Source organism: Anomaloglossus baeobatrachus, chromosome 3, assembly GCF_048569485.1.
Source record: "Anomaloglossus baeobatrachus isolate aAnoBae1 chromosome 3, aAnoBae1.hap1, whole genome shotgun sequence".
In the NCBI taxonomy this organism is placed as follows: domain Eukaryota; kingdom Metazoa; phylum Chordata; class Amphibia; order Anura; family Aromobatidae; genus Anomaloglossus; species Anomaloglossus baeobatrachus.
Genome location: NC_134355.1, coordinates 102,623,601 through 102,643,575, shown reverse-complemented (window position 1 = coordinate 102,643,575; position 19,975 = coordinate 102,623,601). Strand labels below are relative to the sequence as shown.

At 51.1% G+C, this 19,975-nt stretch overlaps 1 protein-coding gene across 2 annotated transcripts in view; it reads left to right on the top strand.

Annotated features, from left to right (window-relative positions):
* The window catches only part of PAPOLG (poly(A) polymerase gamma), a 164,918-nt gene that overhangs the window by 132,339 nt on the left and 12,604 nt on the right, over window positions 1-19,975 (top strand). The window lies entirely within an intron of this gene.

Sequence of the window (19,975 nt, the reverse complement as noted above, 5' to 3'; positions counted from 1 at the left end):
TCTTTGCCGACACTTCTGTCTTTTCTACAGTCCGGTCTGCAGCTAGGACTGTCCCTTAACTCGCTCAAGGGACAAGTCTCAGCTCTGTCAGTACTGTTCCAGCGGCGTCTCGCTCGGCTGGCTCAGGTCCGCACCTTCATGCAAGGCGCGTCTCACATCATTCCGCCTTACCGGCGGCCCTTGGATCCCTGGGACCTTAATTTGGTTCTCACGGTTTTGCAGAAACCCCCCTTTGAGCCTCTTAGGGAGGTCTCTTTGCATCGTCTTTCACAGAAAGTGGTTTTTCTGGTGGCCATAACTTCCCTCAGGAGTGTCTCTGATTTGGCTGCGCTCTCTTCGGAGTCACCTTTTTTAGTTTTCCATCAAGACAAGGTGGTTCTCCGTCCGACTCCGGACTTTCTTCCTAAGGTGGTCTCTCCTTTCCACCTTAACCAGGACATTACCCTACCTTCCTTTTGTCCGGCTCCTGTTCATCGCTTTGAAAAAGCGCTGCATACTCTGGATCTGGTGCGGGCGCTCCGGATCTATGTGTCTCGCACCGCTGCTATTAGGCGGTGCACTTCTTTTTGTGCTAACCACAGGTCGGCGCAAGGGCCTTTCTGCTTCTAAGCCGACCTTAGCCCGTTGGATTAGATCGACCATTTCGGACGCCTACCAGAGTTCTCAGGTGCCTCCCCCGCCGGGGATCAAGGCACATTCGACCAGAGCTGTTGGTGCATCTTGGGCTTTCAGGCACCAGGCTACGGCTCAACAAGTCTGTCAGGCTGCCACTTGGACTAGCCTGCATACCTTTTCGAAGCACTACCAAGTGCATGCTCATGCTTCGGCAGATGCGAGCTTGGGCAGACGCATCCTTCAGGCTTCTGTCGCCCATTTGTGAAGTTAGGTTCTGCCTACTTCTTACTTGTTCGGTTTATTTCCCACCCAGGGACTGCTTTGGAACGTCCCATGGTCTGGGTCTCCCAAAGGAACGATCAAGAAAGAGAATTTTGTTTACTTACCGTAAATTCTTTTTCTTATAGTTCCGTATTGGGAGACCCAGCACCCTCCCTGTTGCCTGTTGGCACTTTCTTGTTCCGCGTGTTATCACCGGCTGTTGTCGTGGACAGAGTCTCCGGTTGTTCCGGCTATTGCTCTGTTCTACTTGTGGGTGGCTTTTCTCATTCAGCTTTTGCACTAAACTGCCTGGGTCTGCTCACCAGGGGGTGTATAAGCTCAGGGGGAGGAGCTACACTTTTAAGTGTAGTACTTTGTGTGTCCTCCAGAGGTAGAAGCTAAACACCCATGGTCTGGGTCTCCCAATACGGAACTATAAGAAAAAGAATTTACGGTAAGTAAACAATATTCTTTTTTTTTTGTCTTTGTAAACCTCTGTAGTTCCTAAAAAGGATGGCTCTGTTCAGCCCATCTTGAACCTCAAGCTCCTGAACTCCCCAGATAGTCCAAACCTCCTTTCTCATGGCCCTCTCTTCTACCAGAATTATCACGCTCAATTTAATGGCACGGCTGTTGAGATTGTAGTGCTGAGGAGGGCCTTGCATTCCTCTGACAGTCATCCAAGCCACGATCAAAGAAAAAGTCCTCTTCGTCTCGCATCCACAGTCACATATGGAAGGCTCTTTTTTTTTTTTTTAAATTTATAATGGTGCAAAACTAATTAGATTGTCGCTGTGTCCTTTTTCCTCTCCCTTCCATTTTTAGATTTCCTCAATTCAGGTCTTGAATCAGAGTTGTCCCTCGAGGATCAAGTGTCGTCTCTTTCCCTTCTATTCAATTAGAATTTAGCTTCTCATCCTCAAATTAGGGCCTTCTTGCAGGGAGTAGCTCATTCGATACCTTCATATTGCCCTCCCAATACAGCCTGGCGATCTCACTCTGGTTCTAAATGCTTTCCATGGTGTTCCTCCTTTTAAAGCCATTCGTAATATGTCTCCTATTACTTTCTTGTAAAGTTGGTTTTGTAGTTACCATTACCTTCATCAGATGAGTCTGTTTCAACCCCCCCCCCCCACCCCCTTCCCCCTTTCTGGTGTTCCACAAGGACAAGTTGGTCCTTTTTCTGGTTTCTTCAGAAGGTGGTCTCCTCCATTCATTTCATTGAAGACCTCGTTCTCCTCTCGTTCAGTCTTTCTCTTTCCCATCCCATGGAGCAATTGTGCCACAAACTGGACCTAGTTCTGGGTGGACAGCCTGTATTTGGCTAGGACAAAGTCTTTCAGCGATTCAGACTCTCTCTTTTCTTTATCGTTCCTATGGGAGACCCAGACATTGGGTGTATAGCTTCTGCCTCCGGAGGACACACAAAGTACTACACTAAAAAGTGTAGCTCCTCCCTCTGAGCTTATACACCCCCTGGAGAACCAGATCTACCCAGTTTATCGCTTTGTGTTCAGGAGGCATACATCCACACATGCATTCTCATTTGATTTTTCATTTTTGGAAAGAGTTTGAAGAAAAGCGGGTCCAAGCCTGGACCCCCGGCATGTCCTTTCTCACCCCACTGTGTCGGCGGTGCTGTTAAGGTTGATTCCAAGGCTGGAGCCTTACATGCCGTGCTCCTTCACCATCCCTCCGGGCTCTGGCTTGAAGTGGGAGCCAGCACGGTTCTCCATGCTTGGCAGGAGACCGGTCTCCATCCGCAGCCCTTCAGGATCCTGCTGGACCGGAGCACTCGCCCCCAGGGACTTGGAACCCTGCGTCTCAGCAAGCTAAGTACCTGAGACGTTTATATATGGGGGTCCCTTGTACTTTATTGTTGGGGGAGAGTGTGCTGAGTGATTTTGTGACATTTCCGGCGGGTTCTCTGGCTGTCGCCTGAGAACCGCGCCGATGGTGCCTGCACGTCGGCCGCACCGCTCAAATTTAGGCCCCGGCTTCGCCGGAGGCCTACTTTCGGTTTCACTGCCCTCGCATGTCATTCATGCAGAGGGACAGTGCGGCTCCGCCCAGCGGCCGGTCTGCACAGGGGAGGGACACTCCTCACTGAGTATATGTCTCATCCCCTGTAAGTCTCTATGGCCCTCCAGATCCCGCTCTCAGAGTGAGTCCCGCCCCCTCTCTTCGCTCCGGCGCCATTTTCTCAGCGTTCATCCCTGCGATCAGCGCTGGCTGCAGCATCCCTGCTGAGGTGCTTCGGGGTCCGGGCTTTGGGATCTGGAGGGCACACAAACCGCTCCAGCGGTCTGGTAAGCCACAACCTCCGGTTGTGGACCTTCTGTATATACTCTCTGGGGGTCATTCTGGCAGAGCCCCCACTTCAGCAGCATGTCTCACACGAGGAGCAAGGCTCCAAAGCTGTATTCAGTATGCACTGCATGTAAGCTCCTACTGCCTGAACCGAGCACCTATCCACATTGTGATGCCTGCTCTAACCTGACGATGCCTCAGCCTGGAATTGCCCCCCCAGTGGTCTCTCAGGCTGCTCCGGTCCCTGTGGCTGAACCCCCGGCTTGGGTAGAATCCTTTTCTAGGTCTACCAGTCTTTTGCCGATTCCATGGGACAGCTGTCCAGGACTTTGCTGAGCATGCATCAGCCCCCTTCACAGGGTGCCTCTGCTGCTAGGGCTCTCTCAGCGGAGCTCACAGAGGATTCCTCATCTGGTCCCAGACCCCGTCCTCCTAAAAGGAGACGCAGGGCTCCCTCTCCTTCCTCGTCCCGCGGCTATGTTTCAGACGCTGACTCGCGAGACGAGGAGGATGCCTTTACAGGGGGCTCGGAGGCTAACTCCATGTGCCCCATTGATCTGTCCGAAAGTGACTCAGATGTTAGTGATTTGATTGCGTCCATTAATTCTGTACTGGATCTCAATCCGCCAGTATCAGAGGAGCAACCCTCTCTGGCAGAAAAGCACCAGTTTACCTCGCCTAAAAGGACAAAGAGTGTGTTCTTTAACCACTCCAGTTTTCAGGCCGCTGTGTCCAAGCCTAGGGCCTGTCCTGACAAACGCTTCCCAAAGTGTGGTTCTGATGACCGGTTTCCATTTCCACCTGAGGTGGTCAAGGAGTGGGCTCATTCACCAAAGGTAGACCCTCCGGTGTCTAGACTCTCAGCCTGGACCGTTGTGTCAGTGGCTGATGGCACCTCTCAAGGATTCCACTGACCGCCAGGTCGACCTTCTGGCCAAATCTGTATATGAGGCGGCAGGGGCCTCGTTCTCCCCAACTTTTGCAGCAGTGTGGGCTCTCAAAGCCATCTCTGCTTCTCTAGAAGAGATGCATTCCCTCGCCAGGGAATCTATGCCTGAAATGGTTGCCTTAACTTCCCAAGCTTCAGTTTTTTCATCCTATGCCATGTCTGCCATGCTGGAAGCTTCTCACCGCACTGCGGTGGCTTCGGCTAATTCCCTCGCTATCCGCAGGATCTTGTGGCTTCGAGAGTGGAAGGCAGATGCTTCTTCAAAGAAGTACCTTGCTGGACTCCCTTTTGCTGGGTCCAGGCTGTTCGGTGAACAGCTGGATGAAATTATTAAGGAAGCTACTGGCGGGAAGAGTACTTCCATGCCACAAACCAAACCCAGGAAACCTGTCCAGGGCAGGAATCAGTCGAGGTTTCGTTCCTTTCGTTCCTCCAACTGGTCGTCCTCTAAGCCCTCGGCCTCGTCCACTAACTCAGCCAAGGACCAAAAATCCAGCTGGCGCACAAAAGCGCGTCCACAGAAGACTGCAGGAGCTCCTGCCACTAAGGCAGCCTCCTCTTGACTATCTGTCCGCGCCAGCAACGTCCTTAGTCGGTGGCAGGCTCTCCCACTTTGGCGACGTGTGGTTTCAACACGTCTCCGATCAGTGGGTGCGGGATATCATCTCCCACGGCTACAGGATAGAATTCTCTTGCAGCCCGCCAAACAGATTTTTTTCTGTCAACTCCCCCCCTGCTCCAAGGCCGCCGCCTTCTCACAGGCCGTGGCATCCTTGCAGGCCAACGGAGTAATTGTACCGGTTCCCGCCCGGGAACGGTTCAGAGGTTTCTACTCAAATCTCTTCCTAGTCCCCAAAAAGGACGGTTCCTTCCGGCCCGTCCTGGATCTCAAGCTTCTCAACAAGCATGTTCAGGTGCGGCATTTTCGCATGGAGTCTCTGCGGTCAGTCATTGCCTCAATGACCCAAGGGGATTTCCTGGCATCCATCGACATCAGAGATGCCTATCTACATGTGCCAATTGCAGTTTCACACCAGCGTTGGCTACGTTTTGCAATCGGAGAGGAACATTTCCAATTTGTGGCTCTCCCCTTCGGGTTAGCCACGGCCCCTCGGGTATTCACCAAGGTCATGGCAGCAGTGGTTGCGGTTCTGCACCTCCAGGGGTTGGCAGTGATTCCTTACCTGGACGACCTTCTAGTCAAGGCTTCATCCAGCGCAGACTGTCAGCGGAGTGTCTCGCTCACTCTCGCCACTCTAGCCCAATTCGGGTGGCTTGTCAATCTGCCCAAATCCACTCTGACTCCGACCCAGAGGCTCACGTACCTAGGGATGCAGTTCGAGACTCTGCCGGCACTTGTGAAGCTGCCCTTAGTCAAACAGCAGTCCCTCCAACTGGCGGTGCGCTCTCTGCTGAGGTCCCACCGTTATTCCATCAGGCACCTGATGCAGGTGCTGGGTCAGATGGTGGCGTCAATGGAGGCTGTTCCCTTTGCCCAGTTCCATCTGCGTCCTCTGCAGCTGGACATTCTCCGCTGTTGGGACAAGCGGCCTTCCTCCTTGCAGAGGCTAGTGGCTCTGTCGCCACAGACCAGGAGCTCTCTTCAGTGGTGGCTTCGGCCCCTCTCTCTGTCTCAGGGGCGCTCCTTCCTGGCCCCGTCCTGGGTGATCCTCACCATGGATGCCAGTCTATCCGGCTGGGGAGCGGTATGTCTCCACCACCGAGCACAGGGCACTTAGACTCCGTCCGAGTCAGCCCTCTCGATCAATGTGCTGGAAACCAGAGCTGTGTTTCTAGCTCTCCTAGCCTTTCACCACCTGTTGGCGGGCAAGCACATCCGAGTCCAGGCAGACAACACGACAGCAGTTGCCTACATCAATCACCAAGGCGGGACACGCAGCTGCCTGGCGATGTTGGAGGTTCAACGCATCCTTCAATGGACGGAGGACTCCAAGTCCACCATATCCGCAGTCCACATCCCAGGCGTGGAAAACTGGGAAGCAGATTATCTCAGCCGTCAAACCGTGGACAGTGGCGAGTGGTCCCTGCATCCGGCAGTGTTTCAGTCAATCTGCCGCAGGTGGGGCACTCCGGAAGTGGATCTAATGGCATCCCGTCACAACAAGGTTCCGGTTTACGTGGCTCGCTCCCACGATCCTCAGGCCTTTGCAGCGGACGCTCTTGTTCAAGACTGGTCCCAGTTTCGTCTGTCCTACGTGTTTCCCCCTCTAGCTATCTTACCCAGAGTCCTGCGCAAGATCAGAATGGAGGGCCGTCGAGTCATTCTCATTGCCCCGGACTGGCCCAGGCGAGCTTGGTATCCAGACCTGCTCCATCTGTCCGTAGAGGTGCCGTGGCATCTTCCGGACCGTCCAGACCTTCTCTCACAAGGTCCGTTTTTCCGCCAGAATTCTGCGGCTCTCAGATTGACGGCGTGGCTCTTGAGTCCTGGATCCTGACGGCTTCTGGTATCCCCCCTGAAGTCATCTCCACTATGACTCGGGCCCGTAAGTCTTCCTCTGCCAAGATCTATCACAGGACTTGGAAGATTTTCCTGTCCTGGTGTCGCTCTTCCGGCCATTCTCCTTGGCCATTCTCGTTGCCGACCCTTCTGTCTTTTTTACAATCCGGTCTGCAACTTGGACTGTCCCTCAACTCTCTGAAGGGACAAGTCTCAGCTTTGTCAGTTCTGTTCCAGCGGCGTATTGCCCGGCTGGCTCAGGTCCGCACCTTCATGCAAGGTGCGTCTCACATCATCCCGCCTTACCAGCGGCCCTTGGATCCCTGGGACCTCAATTTGGTTCTCACGGTCTTGCAGAAACCCCCCTTTGAGCCTCTTAGGGAGGTTTCTTTGTTTCGTCTTTCACAGAAGGTGGTCTTTCTAGTGGCCATAACTTCCCTCAGGAGAGTCTCTGATTTAGCTGCGCTCTCTTCGGAGTCACCTTTTTTGGTTTTTCATCAAGACAAGGTGGTTCTCCGTCCGACTCCGGACTTTCTCCCTAAGGTGGTTTCTCTTTTCCACCTTAACGAGGACATTACCTTACCTTCCTTTTGTCCGGCTCCTGTTCATCGCTTTGAAAAAGCGTTGCATACTCTGGATCTGGTGCGGGCGCTCCGGATCTGTGTCTCGCACCGCTGCTCTTAGGCGGTGCACCTCTTTTTGTGCTAAACCACAGGTCGGCGTAAGGGCCTCTCTGCTTCTAAGCCGACTTTAGCCCGTTGGATTAGGTCAACCATTTCGGATGTCTACCAGTGTTCTCAGGTGCCTCTCCCGCCGGGGATCAAGGCACACTCGACCAGAGCTGTCGGTGCCTCTTGGGCTTTCAGGCACCAGGCTACGGCTCAGCAAGTCTGTCAGGCTGCCACTTGGACTAGCCTGTATACCTTTTCAAAGCACTACCAAGTGCATGCTCATGCTTCGGCAGATGCGAGCTTGGGCAGACGCATCCTTCAGGCGGCTGTCGCCCACTTGTGAAGTTAGGCTCCGCCTACTTCAGTTTTTCTGTTTATTCCCACCCATGGACTGCTTTGAGACGTCCCAATGTCTGGGTCTCCCATAGGAACGATAAAGAAAAAGAGAATTTTGTTTACTTACCGTAAATTCTTTTTCTTATAGTTCCGTATTGGGAGACCCAGCACCCTCCCTGTTGCCTGTTGGCAGTTTCTTGTTCCGCGTGTTCTCACCGGCTGTTGTCATGGACAGAGTCTCCGGTTGTTCCGTTTCTTGCTCGGTTTTACTTGTGGGTGGCTATTCTCCTTCAGCTTTTGCACTAAACTGGCTAGATCTGGTTCTCCAGGGGGTGTATAAGCTCAGAGGGAGGAGCTACACTTTTGAGTGTAGTACTTTGTGTGTCCTCCGGAGGCAGAAGCTATACACCCAATGTCTGGGTCTCCCAATACGGAACTATAAGAAAAAAAAAGAATTTACGGTAAGTAAACAAAATTCTCTTTTTTGATTCCTTGGGTCATAGTCCATTTGCCAACCTCCAAACCTACAATTTCTTGTTGGATACGCTCGGCCATTCTGGAAACACCGTGGAAAGTACAGGGCATCCTCCAGGGGGTTATGGCTCACTCCATACGTGTAGTGGTAGCCTCCTGGAATGTTCTTCATCGTGCTCCCGCTTTGCAGCTCTGCATGGTTGCTACTTGGTAATCAAGTCATACCTACTCCTCATCTGATGCAAATCAGGTTCTGCAAGCAGCAGTTTTCAGATTCCTTCTCTCACCTTCTTGACCTACTTGCTTCTCGTTCTGCTTTCTCCCGATCTGATTAGCTGGGTATCAGTTGGTGGGTGTAAACTGTTGAAGATGAGCTAACCGTTCTGTTTGCCTAGTGTTAGCCTCTTAGTGGCAACAGCATACACCCATGGGCTGCCTGGGTTCTCCAATGAAGGCTCTGAGAATAAGCTTTTTGTGAGTAACCAGAATCTTTTCTTGCTAATCTTCCATAAAGGCAAGATTTTTGGAGCATACCACTAAGGCCTAAGCCACACGGCATGAAAATCTGTGCGAGTGGAGTGCGATTACAAAAAATCGCATTACATGCGGACCAATATTAGCCTATGTGTCAGCACTCATGAGCGATTTTATTTTCTAAGCCCTAATCGGACCGAGAAAACAATCGCTGCATGCTGCGAGTGTAATGCGATCATTTTCTCTCGCACCGATTCAAGTCTATGGGGCGAGAGAAAAATCGCACTGCACTCGTGGTACACTGGTGTACCGCGAGTGCAGTGCGAGAATAAATCCCTCCCCTCCGCAGCGCCGGCCCGCTCCTTTGCCCCCCACCACCCCGCAGCTGAGGTCCGCTCGCATGATTGGACCTCAGTCGCAGGGACACTCGCATTACACTCAGCTCTGCTGTACTGCCAGCGTGAGCCAAGTCTTATGCAAGGGGATCGCAGTAATCCCCGCGTGGCCCCAGACTAATAGTTGTCCTGTTCAGATTCTTTCACCTGAGCTGTGCATCTCTGCAGCTTCTCCAAAGTGACTGTGGGTCTCTTGGTTCACATTTGTGCAATCCTCCGATTTTTGGATGATCCATTGAAGAGTGAGATGATCAGAGATTGGGCTATATGTTATACTGATAATGAATTGCCCAGATTATATAAGGGATTTCTGGAGGCAATTGATCACTCAGGATTATATTTTTGGGTATCTATCTACAGGGATTTGAATACAAATGCATGTCAATGTTTAGATTTATATTTTAACAATTTTTAGAAAACAATGTATAATTTCCTTTACACTTCCGCTGAAGATTTCAAATTCACTACGCTGGGAACTTTTTAAATTCTGTGCACTTCTTTTTTTTTTTTTGTTTTTTCTTTTTTTTCTTTAACCATATCATAAAGTTAAATTGCACTTCCACAGAGGCATTGCCAATAACTGTATCTGTAGCCATATCCACTTTCTGTAGCCATATCCACTTGTTTAAACGCACCCTTTACAGTTTCATGTTTTTGGGTTTTTTGTGTTTTTTTTTGGGGGGGGGGGGAAGGAGTGGTGCTGGAGTGGTGCTTTTACATCTTAGCCCTCCATGTGATCACCTTCAAGCAGCTTCTTCACCTTTTACCGACCGCACTCTGGTGCAGCGGCACCATCTTCTGACTGTAACTTCTGATTGGCCAAAGTTTCATTACAAGCTCTCAAACCAAGTCTGAGGGGCCAGAACAAGGCTCTTAGAGTTGTATTAAGTTGTGAAAAGACCGACCAAAATTGGAAGTGATACAAGGTGAATCTGTCAGAGGGTGAATATATTAGGGGCTGCTGATAAGTCTTTGGTTTTATCCAGAAAGAAGCAAGATTTAAATGATGAACCTTTACATTTATTCCACATACTCTCCACTGATGTAAACACACTTCTTACATCGGTATTCCAAGTTCTGTAAGCCTAGCAAAAAGAAGGGTTTCAGTTGTGCCTTTTAAACCAGGCATCCATAGGAGTCATGACATCAGAAATGTTGTGAAATGTGTTACCCTTTAGGTGTTTCTTCAGGTTTGGAAACGGATGATAGTCGGAGGGAGCTAGATCTGGTGAATAAGGTGGGTGGTCAACCAGCTTGAAGCCCAGCTCTGCCAGTTTTTCCATGGTCACTTGTGCAGTGTGAGCGGCGGAGGCGTTGTCTTGCAGGAACAAGATTCTTTTGGACCGCTTGCTGCGCCTTTTGGCATTCAGATCTGCCTTCAATTGGTCCAAAAGTTCAATCTAATACCTTGCATTGATGGTGGAACCCTTTTTGAAGGTAGCCCACTAGCAGCACGGCTTCCTTATCCCAGTATACAGACGCCATCATCTTAGTGGCTGATTTTTGCATTCTGAACTTCTTTGGATGAGGAGAACCACTGTGCCTCCACTTTTTTGCCTGCTTCTTGTTTGCAGGGTCATATAAATAAAATCAGTTCTCATCCATAGTGACCAGTCGATCCAGGAAGTTCTTATCAGTCCGGAAACGCTGACAAATAGACCGGGAAGTTCTCACTCGCACGCTTCTCTGATCTGTTGTCAAACATTTGGGGACCCACTTTGCAGATCGCTTCCTCATGTCCAAATGTTCATGGATAATGACACAAACACGTTCACGAGAAATCCCCATGATGTCTGCTATTGCTTTAGCTGAAATTCATTGATTCTCCAGTATGAGGTTGCACACAGCATCGACGATCTCTGGAACAACCACTCTCGGTCGTCCAGAACATTCCTCATCATTGGTGCTGAAGTAGCCCGTGTGGAATATGAAGGGCATTGATCCCCCAATGTCTGCGACATATCACCATGAATATCCTTCGTGGACTTTCCTTGCAGAAACAAGAACTTTATCACTCCTCTGCTCTCAGTTGCTGTGAATATCACATTAGACTCTGCCATGATACATGATGGTTCAGATTTTGTTTCATTTCTGGACCTAAAAATTAAATATAAACTACTTGACCCAGACTTTAAACGTCTGTTAACTTTGAGATCTTCCCACTCAAAACTTTAAAGAAAAACAATTCTCACATCCCAGAAATAGTTAGTGCTCTTTTTTGTAATCTAAATGACAACATTTGGAACACCAGACAACATTATAATTTTTTCAATAATCTAAAATGTGAAAAGCTACATTATATGGTAAAATGGGAGAAGAATTTAAATATAGAAATTCCTGAGGAGAAATGGATTTTCTCTTTAAAAGCGACATATTCTTCTAACATTTGTTACAAGCTACTGACTCGCTGGTATTACACGCCGGCAAGACTTAATAAAATTTAATAAAATTTCTCTGACGCCTCATTGGGGGACAAAGGACCATGGGTGTTATGCTGCCTATCCATAGGAGGACACTAAGTAGATACAAAAGCATAGCTCCTCCTCTGCAGTATACACCCGCTGGCCGGGCCAGGCAACCTCAGTTTTAGCTTAGTGTCTGTAGGAGGCACTTCCTTTCAAGGTTTGTTATTTTTTTTAAAGGCCATGGTTTCCTTTTGGGACCGATCTCACACTACCATCAACGGGCGGGAACGTGGAGTGTCGCCTCCACGTACCCCCTCCTGCGACACTGGATCCTGGGCTGGACGACTGGTTCCACAGACACCGATTTTTCCAAAGCCCAGGGTAGAGGCCTGTGCCCCTATAGCCCAATTCCTCAGCCCCTCTTTGCAGGCTCTGAGTTGAATATGGCACCGGTATGACCGGACACAGCAAGCTGACTCTGCTATTTTCACTGCCTGGATTGAAGCAGTGTTTTAAGGTGAGATCCCCGCTGACTGGTTTCCCAGACAAAGGGAGAAAAGACACTTCAGGGAAGGCTCCCAGGACATTTACAGTATTTATTATGAGAAAGTCCCTTGCTGAGTGCAAGGATGAGAGCCCCAACGATCCTGCACACAGTGTTAACTTTTTTTCTCTAGCTTGCTGGCTGGAGGAGGGGGAAGTCACTCCTGTTTGCAGAAAGTCCTGCAGATAATTTCCCGGTGGCAGGAGGAGGGCCCAGGGGCTCACGCTATTTATTTGCTCTGTTTATTTGCTCTAGCAGAAAAGCCGGCTGATAACCACCAGTGAAAAGCTGTGTGCTGACTGGAGGGAGAGGGAGGAAAACTATCAGAAGCTCCCTTCCCGCGGTTTTTTACTACCCACAGCAGGGGGGGGGCACACTGACTTCATCTTCGCGCTCTTTTAGCGCTAAGCCCCGCCCCCGCGGCCGCGATAAGCCCCACCCCCCAGGAAAGCGTGTGAAGATCTCCATAGCGCTTAATCCTTCCTGTGGACAGGGCCATCGGATGATTCTGGTGAGGTGCTTGCTTCACTTGTAGCTCTGCTGAGCATTGCTCCCCCTCCTGGCATACTCCTATTAGGAACATGCAGAATTCTAAGGGCACTAAGAGTGCTAAGGCCCACATAGTCTATTATTCAGCCTGCACTGCCTGCCACGCTGAGCTACCACGTAAACACACCTCTTCTCTCTGTGAGTCCTGTGCCCCTATAGCCCCCCAAGAGCCCCCTGCCACCACCTCCGCAACCGGCAGCCCAGAGCCTAGGGCCCCCAGCCCACCGGAATGGGCACAGTTTCTGTCCCAATCCATGGAAAAACTCTCACAGAACCTGGTGCTGGCTATGCAAGGTCTTCCTCCACACCCTTCTGGGTCCCTGGACTGAACGCAGCCTGAGGGATACCCCTATGGAGGATCCTTTTTGAGGTAATCCGGGCACATGCTTCACCTGTTGCAGGGATCAGGAAAAGAGCACACGGCCGGGTGTCTCCAGCGTGCTCTCCCTCGGGAGCACACAGGGCAGGCTCTCCCACACACTCCACGGCTTCTGAAGAGCTGGAGGAGGGAGAATGCTGTTTTGTACCAAGAGGATTCCTTGGTTTCAGCCTCCCCAGATGATCAAACTGCTGCTATAAGGGAGTCTATTGCAATCAACCAAACTCTGCATGTGGAGGATCCCCCATCCACTACCACTGACCATGCGGTCTCCTTTAAGAGTGCAAGGAAACCCCAAAAGGTTTTCGCTGATCACCCAGAGTTTCAGGATATCCTCACAAAGCAAAGGGAGAAGCCAGACAGGCGCTTCGGTAACCGAAAACTCATGGAGTCCTGGTACCCTTTTGCCTCACCTGCCCCTAAGAGCTGGGCCGATCCGCCCTCCGTCGACCACCACCCCCTCTGTCTTCCGCCTTACCACAAAGACGCTCCTGTCTTTACCCGATGGTTCCTCCATCAAGGACCCGACAGACAGACAGGTGGAGCACCTGGCCCGCTCTGCTTTTGAGGCTACGGGTTCCTCCCTCTCTCCCTCCTTTGCCGCTGTGTGGGTCGCAAAGGCGATCTCTGTCTGGGCAGAATCCCTTAACACTTCGCTTGAGGAATCCCAGCTCACTCATACCTTCACAGAGGTAACAGCTCAAATTGCCGCTGCGGCGGAGTACCTCATGCAGGCCTCCATGGACGCTGCTACCTGCGCAGCTTTTGCCGCCTCAAATACCATAGCCATCCGTAGAGCTCTCTGGCTCCGACAATGGCGAGCGGACTCTGCCTCCAAGAAGTCTCTCATGGGCCTTCCCTTTTTTCCAGACCGATTTTTGTTTGGCGAACGTCTGGACAAGCTCATTTCTGACGCCACGGGAGGAAAGAGTACTCCCTCCCCCAGCTGAAGTCCAGGACGTCCTTCACCAGACGTCCACAGTCCTTGTTCCGCTCCTTTCGGAACTAATTTGGTTGGTCGACATCCCGTGCTGTCCCCGCCACCAGCCGCGAACTACGCAGGGACCGACCTTCTCAGCTCTCCCCGAAACCCACTTCGTCATGGCAGCCTAGACTGAAACAGTCCAGGACTAGGGAGACTCTGCCACGACGTTTTCCCCCCTTATGACTCCTTCGGCGCCCCGGAAGACACTCTCATTGTAGGAGGTCGACTGCAGCTCTTTCAACACATCTGGGATGCCACCTCAGATGACAAATGGGTGCGAGACCTTGTGTCTTCCGGTTACCACATAGAATTTCTGACCCGACCCCCGAGTCGGTTCTTTCTCTCAAACCCCCCAAAGACTCGAAAACAACGCAAAGCTTTTTCTTTGTCGCTCCATTGGGAGACCCAGACAATTGGGTGTATAGCTTCTGCCTCCGGAGGCCACACAAAGTATTACACTTTAAAAAGTGTAACCCCTCCCCTCTGCCTATACACCCTCCCGTGCATCACGGGCTCCTCAGTTTTATGCTTTGTGTTGAAGGAGGTGGCACGGTCTCAAGATCACAGAGCTCTGGCGGCGGACGCATTAGTTCAGGATTGGTCGCAGTTTCAACTGCCTTATGGATTTCCTCCTCTGGCACTGCTGCCCAGAGTGTTACGCAAGATCAGGTCCGACTGCTGTCGCGCCATCCTCGTCGCTCCAGACTGGCCGAGGAGGTCGTGGTACCCGGATCTGTGGCACCTCACGGTGGGTCAACCGTGGGCACTCCCAGACCGACCAGACTTGCTGTCTCAAGGGCCATTTTTCCATCTGAATTCTGCGGCCCTCAACCTGACTGTGTGGCCATTGAGTCCTGGCTCCTAGCGTCCTCAGGGTTATCTCAAGATGTCATTGCCACTATGAGACAAGCCAGGAAACCAACGTCCGCCAAGATCTATCACAGGGCTTGGAGGATCTTCTTATCCTGGTGCTCTGACCAGGGTTTTACCCCCTGGCCGTTTGCCTTACCCACTTTTCTTTCTTTCCTTCAATCCGGAATGGACAAGGGTTTGTCTCTCGGCTCTCTCAAGGGACAAGTATCGGCGCTTTCCGTGTTTTTTCAAAAGCGTCTAGCCAGGCTTCCGCAGGTCCGCACGTTCCTGCAGGGAGTTTGCCACATAGTCCCACCTTACAAGCGTCCGCTGGAACCCTGGGATCTTAACAGGGTGCTAACGGCTCTTCAGAAACCACCTTTCGAGCCGATGCGGGATGTCTCTCTATCATGCCTTTCGCAGAAGGTGGCCTTCCTAGTGGCAGTCACATCACTTCGGAGAGTGTCTGAGCTAGCAGCGCTGTCATGCAAAACCCCCTTCCTGGTGTTTCACCAGGATAAGGTGGTTCTGCGTCCGGTCCCGGAATTTCTTCCTAAGGTGGTATCCCCTTTTCATCTCAATCAGGGTATCTCCTTACCTTCTTTTTGCCCTCATCCAGTTCACCAATGTGAAAAGGATTTGCACTTGTTAGATCTCGTGAGAGCACTCCGGCTCTACATTTCCGCATGGCGCCCCTGCGCCGTTCTGATGCGCTCTTTGTCCTTGTCGCTGGCCAGCGTAAGGGGTCGCAGGCTTCCAAGTCAACCTTGGCTCGGTGGATCAAGGAACCGATTCTTGAAGCCTACCGTTCTTCTGGGCTTCCGATTCCTTCAGGGCTGAAAGCCCATTCTACCAGAGCCGTGGGTGCATCATGGGCATTGCGGCACCAGGCTACGGCTCAGCAGGTGTGTCAAGCGGCTACCTGGTCGAGTCTGCACACTTTCACGAAACACTATCAGGTGCATGCCTATGCTTCGGCAGATGCCAGCCTAGGTAGGCGAGTCCTTCAGGCGGCGGTTGCCCACCTGTAAGAGGGGGCCGTTTTTCGGCTCTTTTTATCGAGGTATTCTTTTACCCACCCAGGGACTGCTTTTGGACGTCCCAATTGTCTGGGTCTCCCAATGGAGCGACAAAGAAGGGAATTTTGTTTACTTACCGTAAATTCCTTTTCTTCTAGCTCCTATTGGGAGACCCAGCACCCGCCCCTGTTTCCTTCGGGCTGTTGTTCTTTTGTGTACACATGTTGTTCATGTTGAATTGTTCTTTTGGTTCATGGTTTCAGTTCTCCGAACATCCTTCGGATTGAATTTACCTTTAGACCAATTTATAAGTTTCCTCCTTCCTGCTTTTGCACCAAAACTGAGGAGCCCGTGATGCACGGGAGGGTGTATAGGCAGAGGGGAGGGGTTACACTTTTTCAGTGTAATACTTTGTGTGGCCTCCGGAGGCAGAAGCTATAGACCCAATTGTCTGGGTCTCCCAATAGGAGCTAGAAGAAAAGGAATTTACGGTAAGTAAACAAAATTCCCTTCTTTCTCAGCAATCCACTCGCTCCAAACAGCAGAAGTGATGATACCTGTCCCAGACGACGAGAAGTTTGGGGGTTTTTATTCCAACCTCTTTGTGGTCCCCAAAAAGGATGGGTCAGTTCGACCCATCCTGGATCTCAAACACCTAAACAAACATGTGCACGTACGGAGATTCAGAATGGAGTCCCTAAGGTCCATTATTGCGTCCATGGTCGAAGGGGAATTCCTCGCTTCCATAGATATCAAGGACGCGTACCTGCACATACCCATCGCCCCAGATCACCAAAAGTTCCTCCGCTTTGCAATTCAGGACTCCCATTTTCAATTCGTAGCTCTACCCTTCGGCCTTGCCACCGCACCAAGGGTCTTCACCAAAGTCATGGCGGCCGCCATGAGCGTCCTTCACGCCAGGGGAGTAGTCGTTCTCCCTTACTTGGACGACCTCCTCATCAAGGCCCCCTCCTTCCGCGACTGCTCAACCAGTGTACAGATCACTGTGGACACCCTATCCCGCTTAGAGTGGCTAGTGAATCTGGACAAATCATCCCCGATCCCATCACGATCCATCACCTTCCTGGGCATGTCCCTGGACACCCGTCGGGGCTTGATCCTTCTCCCTCAGGACAAGGCGATCGCTCTTCAACGAGCGGTACGCTGCCTTCTACGTCCTCCGTCTCGCTCCATTCGATTCAGCATGAAAGTGCTCGGCAGGATGGTGGCGGCTATGGAAGCAGTACCCTTTTGCTCAACTGCACCTCCGCCCACTGCAGCTAGCCCTTCTAGCGGCCTGGGACAAGAGCCCCTTCTCCCTGGACAGACATCTTCACCTGACGCCTTCAGTCAGGTACGCACTCCGCTGGTGGCTTCGGTCCTCATCCCTATCGAAGGGGAGATCTTTTCTCCAAGTGAACTGGCTGGTCCTGACCACGGACGCCAGCCTCCTAGGCTGGGGAGCAGTGTACCTGCACCACTGCTCAAGGACGTTGTACGCCCCAGGAGTCTTTCCTACCCATAAACATCCTGGAACTCCGCGCGATCTTCCTCGCGCTCAGAGCGTTCTGCCCTCTGGACTCGAATCTGACGACCCGCTAGCAATCGGACAATGCGACAGCTGTAGCCTATTTCAATCGGCAGGGGGGCACCCGCAGCAAAGCGGCTTATCTCAAGGCCCGCAAGATCCTCAGCTGGGCCGAATCGACGGGATCAGTGATATCAGCGGTACACATACCGGGGGTAGAGAACTGGGCAGCAGACTTTCTAAGTCGTCAAGGCCTGGCCGCCGGAGAATTGGTCTCTCCACCCAGATGTGTTTCTACACATCTGCACTCGCTGGGGCACACCAGACGTGGACCTAATGGCCTCAAGGTTGAATGCAAAGGTACCCGCGTTCATAACCAGGTCACGCGACTCGCAGTCCATCGGCGCGGATGCTCTAGTCTGCTCCTGGCACCACTTCCGCCTGCCTTACATATTTCCACCTCTACCCCTGCTGCCGCGGGTAATCAGGAAGATCAAGGCAGAGGGAGTCCCGGTGATACTGATAGCACCGGACTGGCCCAGGCGCGCCTGGTACGCCGAATTAGTACAAATGCTCAGACGCACCGTGGCGCCTTCCAGACATCCCAGACTTGCTGACCCAAGGGCCCATTTCCCATCAGAACTCCAGAGCCCTGAAGCTGACGGCATGGCCATTGAGACCTGGGTATTAACAAGAGCGGTATTCTCCCCCGCGGTTATTTCCACCATGATCAGCGCCCGAAAGCCTGCTTCATCCCGCATTTACCACCATACGTGGAAAATCTTCCTTTCATGGTGCAGGGAAACTAACGTCCAGCCTATGCCTCTGGCCATCCCCAGAATTCTCTGCTTTCTACAGTCTGGCTTGCAAGCGGGGTTGGCTCTCAGTTCCCTTAAAGGGCAGGTCTCAGCGCTCTCAATCTTCTACCAATGCCGCCTGGCTCAAAAACCACAAGTCAAGACCTTCCTCCAGGGCGTTTCCCATCTAGTTCCCCCGTACAAACGGCCGCTGGAACCATGGGACCTCAACCTCGTTCTGGACGGTCTCCAGAGGTCTCCCTTTGAACCACTCAAGGAATCCTCCCTTGCTCTTCTGTCCTGGAAGGTAACATTCCTGGTGGCAATTACATCCATCAGACGGGTTTCGGAGCTAACAGCACTCTCTTGCCGCAAGCCTTTTCTGATCTTTCACCAGGACAAGGTGGTTCTGCGCCCCCTTCCGGATTTCCTTCCAAAGGTGCTTACCCCGTTTCATTTGAACGAGGACATTGTCATGCCTTCCTTTTTGTCCACACCTGGTTCATAGGGTGGCAAGGTCTCTGCATTCGTTAGACCTAGTCAGAGCTCTCAGGTATTACATATCCAGGACAGCCCCCTTTAGGAAAACGGACTTTGTTCGTCATTCTTGAGGGGCCTAAGAAGGGACAGGCAGCTTCAGAGGCGACTCTGGCTCGCTGGATTCGCTCTGCGATCCAGGAAGTCTACCGCTTGCAACTCAAGCCCATTCCTAGTGGGCTGCGGGCTCATTCCACGCGAGCAGTTGGCGCTTCGAGGGCCATTCGGCATCAGGCTTCAGTGGAACAGGTGTGTAAGGCTGCGACCTGGTCTAGCCTACATACGTTTTCAAAGCATTACAGAGTCCATACCCAGGTTTCAACTGAGGCAAATCTGGGTAGGAAAATTCAGCAAACGGTAGTAGAGCACCTCTCTCAGTAGGCGCTCCAGGCTGTCTGGGACTGGTTCCTAGTCCTTGGGTTGTGTTGTCTTCTTTTTAAGTTTCCCACCCATGGATTGCTTTAGTACGTCCCATGGTCCTGTGTCCCCCAATGAGGCGTCAGAGAAAAACGGATTTTTGTGTACTCACCGTAAAATCGTTTTCTCTTAGCCATCATTGGGGGACACAGCACCCACCATGTTGCCCTGTTGGGCCTTGGTTCTCTCAGTACCTTATTTGGTTATGACTCTTTTTTTTCTCATGTTCCTCTGTTGAGAAGTTTTTACTGTTTTTTTTTTTCCTCATACTGCTTGTGTACTAAAACTGAGGTTGCCTGGCCCGGCCAGGGGGTGTATACTGCAGAGGAGGAGCTATGCTTTTGCATCTACTTAGTGTCTTCCTATAGATAAGCAGCATAACACCCATGGTCCTGTGTCCCCCAATGATGGCTAAGAGAAAACGATTTTACGGTGAGTACACAAAAATCCGTTTTTCCCCCCTTTGCTGGAGAGGATGTAAAAATAAAGGCTCACTCATACACCTATTCTGGGAATGCCCAAAAATACGAAACATTTGGACAGAAGCTGCTAATTTGATAAAATTACACATTCTAAAATTAAAATAACACCTCAAATGGCTCTACTCTCAATGGAACTAGAATCCATTAACCCTTGTCATACTCCAATTATTATACATATTCTCCATAATAAAACATTCCATTGCAGCAAATTGGAATAGTGACAATATACCAAATATAATGGAAATTAACAAGCTGATACTACATCACAAATTTGAAAGGAAACATGCTATATTTAATAACTCATTCGGCTCTTACCATAAAAGATGGGGAGTAGGGTTAGACAATTCAATAGATACTGGATGACTATTGAATCCTAAATATATAGGTTGACTTCTACTACTCTGATAGTCTTATAAATTTATAGATTTTCTCAGAGACTCTACTCCAAAGATACATAGACCTCTGTTCCTCCCTACCCAACCCTCTCTCTCTTTTTCTCTTTTCTCCTTTCCTTCTTTTCTTTACTCTTTTTTTT